Genomic DNA, 14,408 nt, shown 5'->3' with positions numbered 1-14,408 from the left:
AAAAGCCTGCTTGCATTCACTCTATCTGTACCCAGCATAATTTTATACACCTCTATAAAATCACCATTCATTCTCCTACGCTCCAGGGAAAAAAATAGTCCTTACCTTTTCAACCTTTCTCTGTAACTCAGTTTCTCATGTCCTGGCAACATCCTTTTAAACATTCTCTGCACGCTTTCAACCTTATTAATATCCTTCTTGTAATTAGGTGACCAAAACTGCACACAGTACTCCAAATTTGGTCTCACCAATGTCTTATACAACCTCATAATTACATTCCAACTCTGACCCTCATTAATTTGATTTATAAAGGCCAATATTCCTCATGCTCTCTTGACAACCCTATCTACTTGTGGCGCCATTTTTAGGGAATTATGTATCTGTATTCTCAGATTCGACTGTTCTATTGCACTCCTCTCTGTCCTGCCACTTAACTTGTATGTTCTACCTCGGTTTGATCTTCCGAAGTGCAATACCTCACACTTGTCCGCATTCAACTCCATCTGCCACTTTTCTGTCCATTCCTCCAACTGGTCCAAGTCCCTCTGCAAGCTTTGAAAACATTCCTCACTGTCCACTACACCTCCAGTCTTTGTATCATCGGCAAATTTGCTGATCCAATTTCCCACATTGTCATCCAGATCATTGATATAGATGACAAATAACAATGGACCCAGCACTGACTAGTGGCACACCACTAGTCACAGGCCTCCACTCAGAGTAGCAATCCTCCACTACCACTCTCTGGTTTCTTCCATTGAGCCAATGTCTAATCCAATTTACTACCTCTCCATTTATACCTAGCGACTCAATCTTCCTAACTAATCTCCCATGCCCCACCTTGTCAAAGGCCTTACTGGTACACGTATACAACATCCACTGCCTTCCCTTTATCCACTTTTTTGCTAACTTCCTCGAAAAACTCTAATAGGCTGGTTAAACATGATCTACCACGCACAACGCCATGCTGACTGTTTCTATTAAGTCTCTGTCTAATCAAATAATTGTAGATCCTATCCCTTAGTATTTTTTTCCAATAATTTACCTACTACCGATGTCAAACATACCAGCCTATAACTTCCCGGCTTTCTTTTTGAGCCTTTTTTAAACAACGGAACTAGATGAGCTATCCTCCAATCCTCCGGAAACTGACACGTGGATATCAGGATTTTAAATATTTATGCGAGGGCCCCTGAAATTTCAACGCTCGTCTCCGTCAAGGTCCGAGGGAATACCTTGTCAGGTCCTGGGGATTTATCTACTCTGATTTGCCACAAGTCAGCAAGCACATCCTCCTCTTTAATCTGTATAAGTTCTATGACCTCCCTACTGGTTTGCATTGTTTCCATAGACTCCATAAAAGTTTCCTTAGTAAATACAGATGCAAAAAACCCACATAATATCTCTCCCATTTGGTTCCGTACATAGCCGACCACTCTGAACTTCAAGAGGATTAACTTTCTCCCTGACTATTCTTTTGCTCTTAACATACCTGCAGAAGCTCTTAGGATTATCCTTCAGCCTGACTGCCAAAGCAACCTCATGTCTATTTTTTTTTGCCCTCCTGATTTCTTTCTTAAGTATTTTCGTACTCTCTTATACTCCGCAAGCATCTTGTTTCCTCCTTATCGCCTATATATTTTATGCATCTCTCTCTTCTAATTCTTATCAGAGTTCCAATATCCCTCGAGAACCAAGTTTCCTTATTCTTATTCGTTTTGCCTTTAACCATAGAAACAATGGCCGCTAGGACGATGGTCGCTGTATATGGCGTTCTTCCTTTTCAACCTTGGCGCGCTACGTCCCGCGCCTGCACAGTACAGCCTCTTTTACCCGATCAGTTAAAGAAAAGAAAAACGACCTGCCTTCCGCGTTGCTTTCACTCCCAGACCCTTACTACGATTGAAAAAGTACGATGTACAAAATGAAATGCACACTCTTAAACTGAACCAGAGAGTGAGATCTTAAGAACCTCACCCCCACTCTCAGACTGTACCAGGGACTGATATCTACGAAATGAACCCCGCATTCCTACAGTGGACCGCAGACCGGTGAGTGCAGAATGAGCCACCCCTCGCACACTGTGCCCTCGACCAGCAGTTGGAGAATGAAGCACACGCTCTCATATTATCCGACTGAATGTCTCCCGATTGTCGATTGTCCCTCCTCTGCTGTCGCTCTCTCTCTCACTAATTCTGCATTTCATGTGAACTGAATATCAACGCTCTCTTCATTTTCACCTTGAAACGTATTGCATGATTCATCCTTTGCTGTCCGGCAGATTCAGCTATTGCTCTCTGTTAACTCAATTTACTGTTTTTTTGTGTCATTCTGCTACGAATATCTTTTGTTTCGGCAACTTTGCTCTGCGGCTGTTTCAATGACCCTTTTGTTTCTCCTCTCCCGTCATCGTCGCGTTGACTCAACCGTACAGTACTTTGTTTAATGCGGTCGGAGTGGGACGGGAAAGCATGTACAGGATGATCGGCAGATAATTTAACACATACACTCGCGTTTATTTGCCTGCACCTGTGTGTGTGTGTGTGTGTGTGTGTGTGTGTGTGTGTGTGTGTGTGTGTGTGTGTGTGTGTGTGTGTGTGTGTGTGTGTGTGTGTGTGTGTGTGTGTGAGTGTGTGTTTAATGGTTTTTAACATGGTTTTATGTGATGATGAGGTCTTATTTGGCAGTCCTGCGTGCATTTCTGCAGGGCATTGCCTAAGTAATACAAAGGTCGCGGGCATTGTTATGTTAAACCATGAAATGAAATCGCAATGCAATCTGTACATGGCAGAAAATACTCTATTAAATCATGCCGCTATTTACACCAGACAAACGTGTTGATGGGTGTGCTCGTAAATCACAGGGCAGAGAATGGGAGTCTGATCAGCCCAATATATCTCTATAGCTAATTGAACGGCACAGTATTTCAGCATCGAACTGATCCCTAGGTGGATTAAACAGCGGACTTGTCGGCAGCACCGTTTTAAAACCCACAGCACGCATAGGAAATATTATACATATATATTACGTAAATGTACACTGTACGTACATACATACACAAACACACAAACACATGCACGCATATACACACATCCACACACAGACAGACACATATACAAACCCACACACACACTCATCATACTCACTAACACAAACACATACAGTATATACCCGTACACACACACACACACTCATCACACTCACAAACACAAACATGCACACATACAGATATATACAAACCAACATTCCCACACATACTGTATATATGCACACTCACACACACAAACACGTAGAAACATACATACACAATCATGTCATCTACACGCACACTCTTACACATACAACCAGACAGACAGACATACATACAAATTTACACACACACACACACACACACACACACACACACACACACACACACACACACACACACACACACACACACACACACACACACACACATACACACACACACGCACACAGATACTACAGATGTGGAGAAGATAATTTGAGATGTAGGATACCCTAGACAGATCTGAAGATGAAGGAATCGGAAATAAACATTATACCGGGAAGCTGAACAAAATGACTTAAACATCGATGCCGTCCAGGGCTGACAGAGAACTGCACAGCGTGTCTGTGTGCACAAAGGGTATGTTTTATATTTGGTGGCACGTAGTGGAGCGGGTTCGGATGCATTTGGTGCCTGTGCGGCCAAAGTGCAGCTGCTGAATTTTAAAAAAAGAATGACATTAACTGAAAGCTTGCAGGAGGAGACAGAGAGTATTCATATGTCCCCGGATGCAGAGCACACTGAGGGGAAACCGGATCTATTTGCAGATGAAACAGCAGGCGTGACAGCGAAAATTGCCGGAAATGCTGGACACATCGATTCCGGATTGCTTGTTGAAAGAGAGCCACAGAGTAAGTTTGAGGTTGGAAAACAGGAACAGTCGTGACCGCTGCCAATACAACTGTGGAACGGTGTGAATAGAGCCGCTCATTGCTCACTCACTGGTCTCATTGCCCGTTTCGGTCGCATTACACAGAGGGATCTGACTGAGGTAATACCAATGACATTGACGTGATCATGTTACATGCCCACAGCATTTGCACCTGAGACACTACCGGTGATGTAATTAATTTGTTCAGTAACAATGGGAGAGTTTGGGACCTTGTCACTGGAGATCGATCTCCTGTATAAATCAGAGCCTGTTGCAGTGCGTCAGTCCAGAGTGTCTTGCGAGCTGTGGAATTCAGAGCAAAAGCGTTCACTGTGTCACTCAAATGGGATATCCAGTAATCTGGCGGATAGAAGACATTTACTACCCTGTTATTTCAGCCGCTGGAATTCCCGGTAAGCCACTGACACACCAGCAAACGGCAGAAACTGAGAGTTAATTCTGAAGTCCTGAAGCGATTCGCTCGGTAATTCTTTCCACAGCGGAAGGCGCTGATAATGTTAATCGCATTGCTTTCGTAGCGGGAGGCGTAGCGTATTGAAGCCTAGATGCTGCCTTTTCGCTGCCTCGATGTCATGAGGTAATTGTGAATTGAAATGTCTGTAAGGAGGAGACCGGGCTCTATTGCTTCTGAGGGAACCAGTTGTCTTTCTTTCTGTCCACAGGAATTGCATGACTGGGTGAGCAGAGGGAACTGCAGATGTGGATTTCATTTCATTCCTGTGCTGTTCAGAGCCAGTTATGCTGATAATGAATGCCCATCCCGTACTGCGGCCGAGGAAGTATTTAAGCAGCTGTCCTCTCGCCGGTTTGAGAATGCACCCAGAATTAAACCATTTACAAAACTCTTGGCAAATCTTGGCAACTCAGTTACGCGGAGAATGCACATTGTCAGTTGCTTCATATAAACTGGGTCCAGTATTCACCCTTCGAGGCAGAAACAAAAACACAAGACCTAATTTGATTCTATCACACTGCGGCTCTATTCCACTTACTAGTCAGGAATTTCTCTGTTCTCTTCCCTCTCTCTTTCAGTAAACCTAGTGGCGATTGTGATCCTTTCCCGAGGAAAGTGCGGTCTCTCCAAATGTGTCACTCGCTACCTGCTGGGAATGGCAGCGGCCGATCTCCTCGTCGTTGTCTCTGACCCTCTGCTGAAGTGGACGGTTTTGATATATTTTAGATTTTCTTTCCTCTATTGGACACCCGTTTGCAGGGGAGTTCGTTGCCTGCTTTTAGCCAGCACCGGGGTCTCTGTCTGGCTGACAGTCGCGTTCACCTGTGACAGATTTGTGGCCATTTGTTGTGAAACGCTGAAAACAAAATATTGCACCGAAAGAACAGCGGGTGTGGTTACCGGGGCAGTGAGTGTTCTGGGCTGTTTGGAATGTATCCCTTTTTACTTTACATTAGAGCCTTCGGAGATAATTAACGGAGTTTTCTATGGCTGTTTTACAAAAGAGAGTTTTTTTACGTCCCCCTCGTGGGCCGCATTTGAGACGATTCATCGCATTTTCATGCCGGGTCTCCCGTTTGTTCTGATTTTATTGTTCAATGCTCTGACAGTGAGACGGATCTTTTCCGCCAATAGAGTCCGGATGGGGCTCCGGGGCCGCAGCAACGGAAAGATTGACAAGGACCCGGAGATGGAGAACCGAAGGAAATCGGTCGTTTTACTCTTCAGCATAACCGGTAGTTTTATATTCCTGTGGGTGACACGACTGGTGTTCGATATCTATCGACGGATTGCAATCATCAATCGTTACACGGACGGGGATTCGATTTATATCGCAGAATCCACGGCGACGATGCTGCAGATCCTCAGTTCCTGCACCAACACATGTATTTACGCCGTGACTCAGAGCAAGTTCAGAGAGGAGCTGAAAAACGCGGTGAAATACCCGCTGAAACTGTTAAACACATTCGTTAAATCATAGAGCGACCAGCTTATTTCTGCAGTAGAATTAAGCCAAGGGCCATGTTTCCTCCATAAGCTATCCACTTGCCTATATATACTGCCGATTGTATACACGGCTGACAACCGAGCAATTGATATAGCGGTAATATATTTTCCTCGCTGTCTACCACGTACAGATAAAAGTTGTCCTTCCTCAGATTCCTCTCAATTCACCCAGACCTTGTACAACACTTGAACAACCACGGACGGTCCAGTAAGGTCCCGCCCGTTTTATTTTCATTCTCTCCATGAGATTTCATTCTTGGTTCTGGTGATGCTGGCAGCGTTTCACTCAGGGATTGTTCAGTCAGGATGGATCCGCTCCCTTTTCTCCACCCTGTCCGCTGCTTGTTACTCTTCCTTTTAGTGCTCACTGTGTTTTACTCCCAAACACTCTCACGATGCCCTCGATTCCACCAGAACCTCCCGCTATTCTCTTCTCCTCCGCCAAACACCAGTTTAGATTGGTCAGTTTCACCGTAAGAGGAAATATTAGCGGATTGAAGCGTTCTGGGGTCATATGTGTGTTTTTTTTTTCAGCTCCGGCTCCGTCTCCAGAATGCTCCTTTTTTTGTCCGTGCGCATCTTTTCCCTCGATCGCATCTCAAGGTCCTGTGTTTCCTTACATCAAATTCTGTTCTCTGTCTCTCTCTCTCAATCTGCACGTCCAGTCCCGTTCTGACAGAAACCAGAAACCAGTCTCACTGCAGTACTTCGCAAAAAAAATATTTACACTGATAACAAAAAAGTAGGCAGAAACATAAAGAACTTCTGGAGCAACGGAAAAAAAATAACGGCCTTTTTTTACTCTCTCTCTCTCTCTCTCTCTCTCTCTCTCTCTCTCTCTCTCTCTCTCAATCTCTCTCTCTGTTTTTCTGTCTTTCTCTGAACCTTCTCTGAAACTAATTAAGCTCTCCGTAATCTTAAATCGATATAAAAAAAACACTAGCAATCCGAATTAAAATCAGTACTTACTGGAAACACTCAGCTGATAAGGATGGTTTGGTTAAAATTTTAATTAATAATTGAGGCATCTGTGCTTACCATTCATCGCTGTATGTTACCGTATTCTCCTTAATAAAGTAAATACTTCGTGTCTGTATAATCATTGAACACTGTATCTTTTACATTGATTATCTGATGCGCCAAGCCACAAATAGAAATATCGCAGAATTACTTTCGGAGCTGTGGTACAGCTTTCTGACCGATCATTACTCTCTCTGTTGCAGTTCCAGTTCCGTCTCACTGATATCTGTCCAGCAACCGATCAGCGTTATGCAACACCGGTGATTTTTCTGGACCGGGGTTTGACGCATATAATCGGTAACACGACCTGTAGCGTTTCGACCGCAGAATAGATTTACGTCAGTTTTTAGTAACTCAATGTTTTGTCCTAAATAATATCTCCGATGATATGTAAGGATTATGCCCACCTTCGTCCACCCCGTGAACACAATAACAGTCTGAATCCCACGATACTTCATTCCAGTCTTGGCCACTTGCACACCCAATCAGATTGAGTGGCTTAATAACTACGCCATCACTGTCTGGCATGATTAAATGACAAACTATTGCATTCCGGAGATGTTAATGACCAGGGATTAACTTTGTTGTCTGAAAACAGCACATGTCCTTCTGTTGTTGACTGTTTTACTGTTGTTGGCGACATATCTTAGACAAACAGGCACGACTTTTACACCTGATTTTAATTATAATATTATACATTGGGTCGTCTGAGGCCCCCAGGCCGTTGTGATACATTGCCACTAGCAAACCCTTGCTGAACATTGAAGAATAATTGGAAAGGATCTGGATAGTCAGATATGCCCAAAGCAGGGGAGGCTGACAAAGCGGTGTTGAGAGCATTAAAAGCTGTGTTCATTTCCTGAGTTCACTGTATTCCGGCGGACATGCTCGGTAATGAGGCTTGTCGAAGAGGAGCCTCCATCATTCGATATTCAGAAATCCAATGACTACAGTAATCGACCGTTCCAAAACGGGCAGCATTTCAGTTCGTGTGCGGGGAGGTGGCTCATTAATAAAAGCTGCAATTTGTTCTTTGGAAAGTGGTTCAGTTCCTTCAGAAACCATTTGTCCCAAATACTGCAGAGCGGAAAGACAAAGCTGATGTTTATTGATGTTTATTTTGTCCATTTTCAGCATGGTTTGTCCATAAAGCAACAAAGTCTTTTTTCACAATTATGTCGGCTGGGAGAGACAATAAGTAGATAATCGGCACTTTATAAAATTATACTTTACTCTGGCAACTGGACAGCGCTTAAATCCCGTATGACTGCTGCGGCATAAAACGAAGGTCTCTCAGTATACTCAAGATTCAACCTGGACCAAGTTCACTGTCTACCACTGTAAGCAAAAACGAACAAATACTGACTATTCTTATGAACTGGGATGGAGAAAAGGGCAGAACAGGGTCTATAAGAGAATAACATTCAGATGTGGCAGGAATACCGAGAGGTTAACGTCAGTATTGTCAAAGACGGGAGGAAGAGGTGCAAATATGTTGTGAATAGCCCTTAGCTCTTGTAAAAATCGTTACTCATTATCACGACCTGGTTTCAGAACTGGTAAAATAGGGGAATTACAGAATCTACAGGTTGGTAGCAGCACTTCCTAATCCAGAAGTTATTTTATGACAAGCTTGATGCCTTACACTGCATCCGGTAAAAACAATCTGTTGGCATATGGAGGGTAGAATAGCATCGGTCTTCGTCTGGTGGGGCCGAATGTACACGAACACGTGATTTTTGTGTACCGCCCACAAGGAAGAAGGTACCTGGGAAAGCAACTATATTACGATGTGATCAGGCAAAGCAGGGGAAGTAAACAAGTCAAACTTTGTTTTAACGATGACGAAGGAAGTATTGTACTCCATCGTTCGTCTCCGTTTTGTTGGGATCCCGCTCGACTAAGGTAAATTGTCAGAAACGTTAAAAATAAAGTTTAATTGGATTTTTTTAAATTTCAGAATGACGTGACGGAGAGTCCACATGTGTTGAACTCTGATGTTCGGGTAAAATGCTTCTCGTTGAACCGACTAGTAGGGAATGTGTTAACCTTCAGCAGAACAATGGGATTTGTTCACAACGTCTACTTTCATGATTTGCTGTTCCTCGGTTTACACTTATTTCTGCCGCCGTGTTATTGTTCTGAGGAGTAGAACTGACAAGAACGATATTATTAAGTGCAAAACACAGAAATCCAGAATGTCAAAAATCTAAAGCAACATGCAGCCCTGCAAACTTTATATTCTGAAAATTCATCCACAGGGAGGGAGGTTGGATATCAAACAGAGGGAGTGTGATGGTGGCGAATAATGTTCGGAGGGAGGGAGGGAGACCGTGAATGCCGTTTGGACGGAGTGGGGTCAAGGGGAGAAGGCACCAAGACGGCACAGATTGGTTATTTCAGCAGAACTTTACAATGGTGGCACTGCAGTCCCAGAACGCTATTCGTGGGGAAAGCCCTCAAGCTCCACACGGTATATATTTCTGCATTTTGACAGAGACTTCCCTACAAGCCCTCATCCCTGACGTACCCGCCCCGACATTGTGCTGTACCGCGACTCTCTCTGCCCAGCGCCGGTCTCTTTCTCTTCCCAATGTCTCTCCGTACAGCCCAGTTTCCCTCTCCACCATCCTGCTGCACAAAAAATGCACTGCCTCTCTTCACAGGCTTTCTTTCCCAGCTCCTCTCTCTCTGTCCGTCTCTATGCTGTTCCACTCTCTACACCTCCGAAATCTCTCTCATCACCCCGGCTTCTCTCTCCTCCCAAGCTCCCACTCGCCTGATCTTTTTTTCCCCATTGGTAGTTCGTATCGCACCGGCCTCTGTCCCGACTTTCTTCTCCACTCTCCTCTGCAGTCTTTCTCACCCAGATTCTGACTCTCCCTCGTCTTTCTTTCCCCAAATCTCCCTCTTTCCACACTCGTTTTCTACCCAGTCTCTCTCTCTCTCTCCCCCAACCTCAGTGCTCGACCAATCACTTACTCATTTCTTGCATTGTCCCTCGTCTCTCTCCCTCTCTCTCTCCCTCCCTCCCTCCCTCCCTCCCTCTCTGTCTCACCACCCCAATGTATCGCTGTATCGCTCCGTTTGGTGTCTCTGATGTAACCTCCCCCAATCTTCCTCTCGCCTTCATCTCCCTCTCAAGCTTTTCTTCGCTTCCCTTGGTCTTATGGCCTGTCTCGCTCCCTCAACAATCTCCCTTCCTGTACTTTTCTTCCATTGTCAGTCTCTTCCCATTTTCCCTAGCCCAGACTCTCTTTCCAGTACCTGCCTCTTACCTCAGTACTTGTTTCAGTCCTTGTCTCTCTCATACACCAGACTATCTCACCCCCTCACTCCCTCTCTCCCTAGACCCTTACTAACCCGACCTTCACCCTATTATCTCCCTCCTACACTCACTTTCTCCTACCCCTGTCAAACTCACGTTACCCAGTCTCTCTGACCGAATGTCTCTTCTCTCAGCCTTTCTCTTATCACTTACTGACAGCAGTCTCCCTCCTACACCCCTCGCCCTCAATTTTCTCAATCCACGCCCCAAGCCGTAACCCCAGTCTCTATCCCTCTTTCACTGTTACCTCAGCCCGTCCCTAGCCCACCTCTCCACTATCACTTTCTCCCTCAGTCGAACGCTACTCCGTCCCTAGCTAACACATCTCTTAAACAACCGTCTTTTATTTGCTGAGGCATATTTTCACTTCCAGTGATAGAGATGAACGATGCATTTTCTTTCAAACGAACAAGAGATGCTTGTATTTCTACAAAAATGCGATTTGATATTTTCTTTTTAAAGTCTTGTGTTTGGTATTTTCATGTCACACTGCAATTAACTTTGTGGCAATAGTAATTATCTGCCGAGGAAACTGCGGTCTTTCCAAAAGTGTTACGCGTTACCTGGTGGCGATGGCTGCGGCGGATCTACAGGTGGTGATTATTGAAGTCCTGTTCTACAAGATGGGTCCAGCACACGGACTTTACAGTGTCCAGGACGAGGCTCCGTTCTGCCTTGTCCACGACGTCCGGTGTAACGTGGCTGTTGACTGTTCCGTCTGGTTTACTGTCGCGTTTATAATCGATCACTTTGCGGCCATATGCATCTCGAAATTTAAAACAAAATTATGAATCCTCAAAAACTAGGGATTTTATGGATTGGCACAGTATCCATCAAATTGTGTGTAAAAATTCCCATTGTATTTTATTTATATAGAAAGAAAAAAGTTGATGGTGACAGGTAATTGGGTCAGTTTCGGAAGACTCGGACTTCCTTTCTCAGAATCGTTTGAAGTGTTTTATTGGGTGGATCGTCTGTTGAATCCGCTACTTCCTTTCTTCCTCATATTGACCCTCAATGCTTTGACCGTCAGACAGATACTGGCGGCGAGCAGAGTCCGCAGCGGACTCAATGGACTGAACATTTCGGGAAACATCGAGATCCGGAGATGGAGAGTCGGAGACAATCCATCATTCTGCTCTTCACCCTGTCGGCTTGTTTCCTTCTCTGTTGGGCGACATCCACTCTGGTCTTCATTCTCATGCGATGCCTCTACACAGACCTGGAAATTTCTATTCGGCTTTTCCAGGCACATTTTGCGGGTTCTGTGATTCAGAATTTTCGCAGCTACACAAATGCATTTATCTATGCAGTGACACAAACGATTAAAGTTTAAAGTTCTTCTGCTCTCTACCGCTACCTTCGTTTTGTTTTTTTTAGAAGTCTGTACAGCTCCGATGAACGCGTCAAATAATGTTCCAAAATCAAGGTAATCTCACACCTGAACCACAACGATTGTAGTAAATTAAACTGCCTGAAACTGTTGTTCTCAGTCATTACATCTGTTCCCAGCAGGACTGCATTGCCTTTCATTCAGCAAAAGATTCTCCTTTCCCGTTATTGATTACGGCGTTTGATTAATTCCCTCCCGTAGCAATGTAGTTTACCTTGCAGATTAAATCACCCGGGTATCCAATTGTGAAAGCACGTGTATCCATTCTCGAAGTACGTAATTCCTAAACTTTTGCGGTGTGCTGGTCGTGGCTGCCGAACCGGGCATTCAAATTCCATTCACTTTCTCCCTTGTACGGTGTTTTCCCTTAATTTAATGTTCGCATTTACGTGGCATATTTCTGCGAGGCTGTTGTATTTTTTCTGTCTGGCTGAAGGTCTCTAATTTCAGCACATCGAAGTCCACAGTATGAATGAGAAATAGTTCCGCTTCGGCACAACTTCGCTCTAATTTGACAACACATTGGGACACATTTCCTATCGGCCTGACAGTATTTCCATACAGTAAATATAGGTTGCCCTTGCTAGAGCAGGTTTGCAGCACTGGCCCTTAACAGTAATGATGTCGAACATGGGGAACGACAAGAAACACGTTTAAAGACCTTACGTTTTGTTCCCGTACACTAATTCTGAAATGTATACATTCATATTGAGTTCGAACGAATACAATAGACAATAGACAAAAGGGGCAGGAGTAGGCCATTCGGCCCTTCCAGCCTGCACCGCTATTCACTGTGATCATGGCAGATCATACACAATTAATACCCCGTTCCTGCCCTCTCCCCATATCCCTTGATCCAGCTGTCTATAAGAGCTCTATCTAACTCTCTCTTGAATGCATCCAGAGACTTGGCTTCCACTCCCTCTGGGGTGGAGCATTCCAAATATCCACCACTCTCAGGGTGAAACTGTTTTACCGCATCTCAGTTCTAAATGGCCTACCCCTTATTCTTAAACTGTGGCCTCTAGTTCTGGACTCACCCATCAGCGGGAACATGCCTCCTGCCTCCAGAGTGTCCAATCCCTTAATAATCTTATATGTCTCAATGAGATCCACTCTCATCCTTCTAAGTTCCAGTGTATAAAAGCCCAGTCGCTCCAATCTTTCAACATATGATAGTCCCGCCATTCCGGGAATTAACCTTGTGAACCTACGCTGCACTCCCTCAATAGCATGAATGTCCTTCTTCAAATTTGGAGACCAAACCTGCACACAATACTCTAGGTGGGGTCTCACCAGGGTTCTGTACAGCTGCAGAAGGACCTCTTTACGACTATACTCAATTCCTCTTGTTATAAAGGCCAGCATGCCATTAGCTTTCTTCACTGCCTGCTGTACCTGCATGTTTGCTTTCATTGACTGATGTACAAGAACACTTAGATCTCGTTGTACTTCCACTTTTCATAACTTTACTCCATTTAGAGAGTAATCTGCCTTCCTGCTTTTGCCACCAAAGTGAATAACCTCACGTTTATCCACATTAAACTCCGTCTGCCATACATTTGCCCACGGACCCTATCTGTCCAAGTCACCCTGCATTCTCATAACCTTTTCCTGACATTCCACACTGCCACCCAGCTTTGTGTGATCACAAATTTGCTAATATTACTTTTAATCGTTTCATCTAAATCATTAATGTGTATTGTAAACAGCGGTCCTAGCACTGAACCTTCCGATACCCCACTGGTCACAGCCTGGCATTCCGAAAGGGACCCTTTAATCGCTACTCTTTGTTTCCTGTCAGGCAGCCAATTTTCAATCCATGTCAATACTCTGCCCCCAATACCATGTGCCCTGATTTTGCTCACTAATCTCCTAAGTGGGACTTTATCAAAAGCTTTCTGGAAGTCCAGGTACACTACATTCACTGGCTCTCCCTTGTCCATTTTCATAGTTACATCCTCAAAAAACTCCAGAAGAGTAGTCAAGCATGATTTTCCCTTCATAAATCCATGCTGACTCGGACTGATGTTTCTACTGCTATCCAAATGTGTCGTCATTTTATCTTTGATAATTGACTCCAGCATCTTCCCCACCACTGACGTCAGGCTAACTGGTCTATAATTCCCTGTTTTCTTTCTTCCTCCTTTCTTGAAAAGTGGGACAACATTAGCCGCCCGCCAATGAGCAGGAACTGTTCCTTAATTTATAGAACATTGGAAAATGATTAACAATACGTCCACAATTTCTTGAGTCACCTCTTTAAGTACCCTGTGATGCATACCATCAGGTGCTGGGGAATTATCAGCATTCAGATTCAACAGTCTATCCAACACCGTTTCTTGCCTAATATAGATTTCCTTCAGTTCATCCTTTACCCTAGTTCCTTTGGCCACTATTATATCTGGGAGATTCTTTGTGTCTTTCCTAGTGAAGACATATCCAAAGTACTTGTTCAACTCATCTGCCATTTCCTTGTTCCCCAGAATAAATTCACCCGTTTCTGGTGTCTTCAGTGCTCCAATTCTGGTCCTAACAAAGTTTTTCTTCTGTTCACATACCTAAAGAAGCTTTTACCATCCTTCTTTATATTTGCTAGTTTACCTTCGTACCTCATTTCTTCTTGGCGTATTGCCTTTTTTGTTAACTTCTGTTGCTCTTTAAGAGCTTCCCAGTCCTCTGGTTTCCCGCTCATCTTTGCTATGTTATACTTAATTTCCTTTATTTCTATACTGCCCTTTACTT

This window comes from Hypanus sabinus, unplaced genomic scaffold (assembly GCF_030144855.1).
Source record: "Hypanus sabinus isolate sHypSab1 unplaced genomic scaffold, sHypSab1.hap1 scaffold_205, whole genome shotgun sequence".
NCBI lineage: Eukaryota > Metazoa > Chordata > Chondrichthyes > Myliobatiformes > Dasyatidae > Hypanus > Hypanus sabinus.
Note: the sequence above shows the minus strand (reverse complement) of the source record.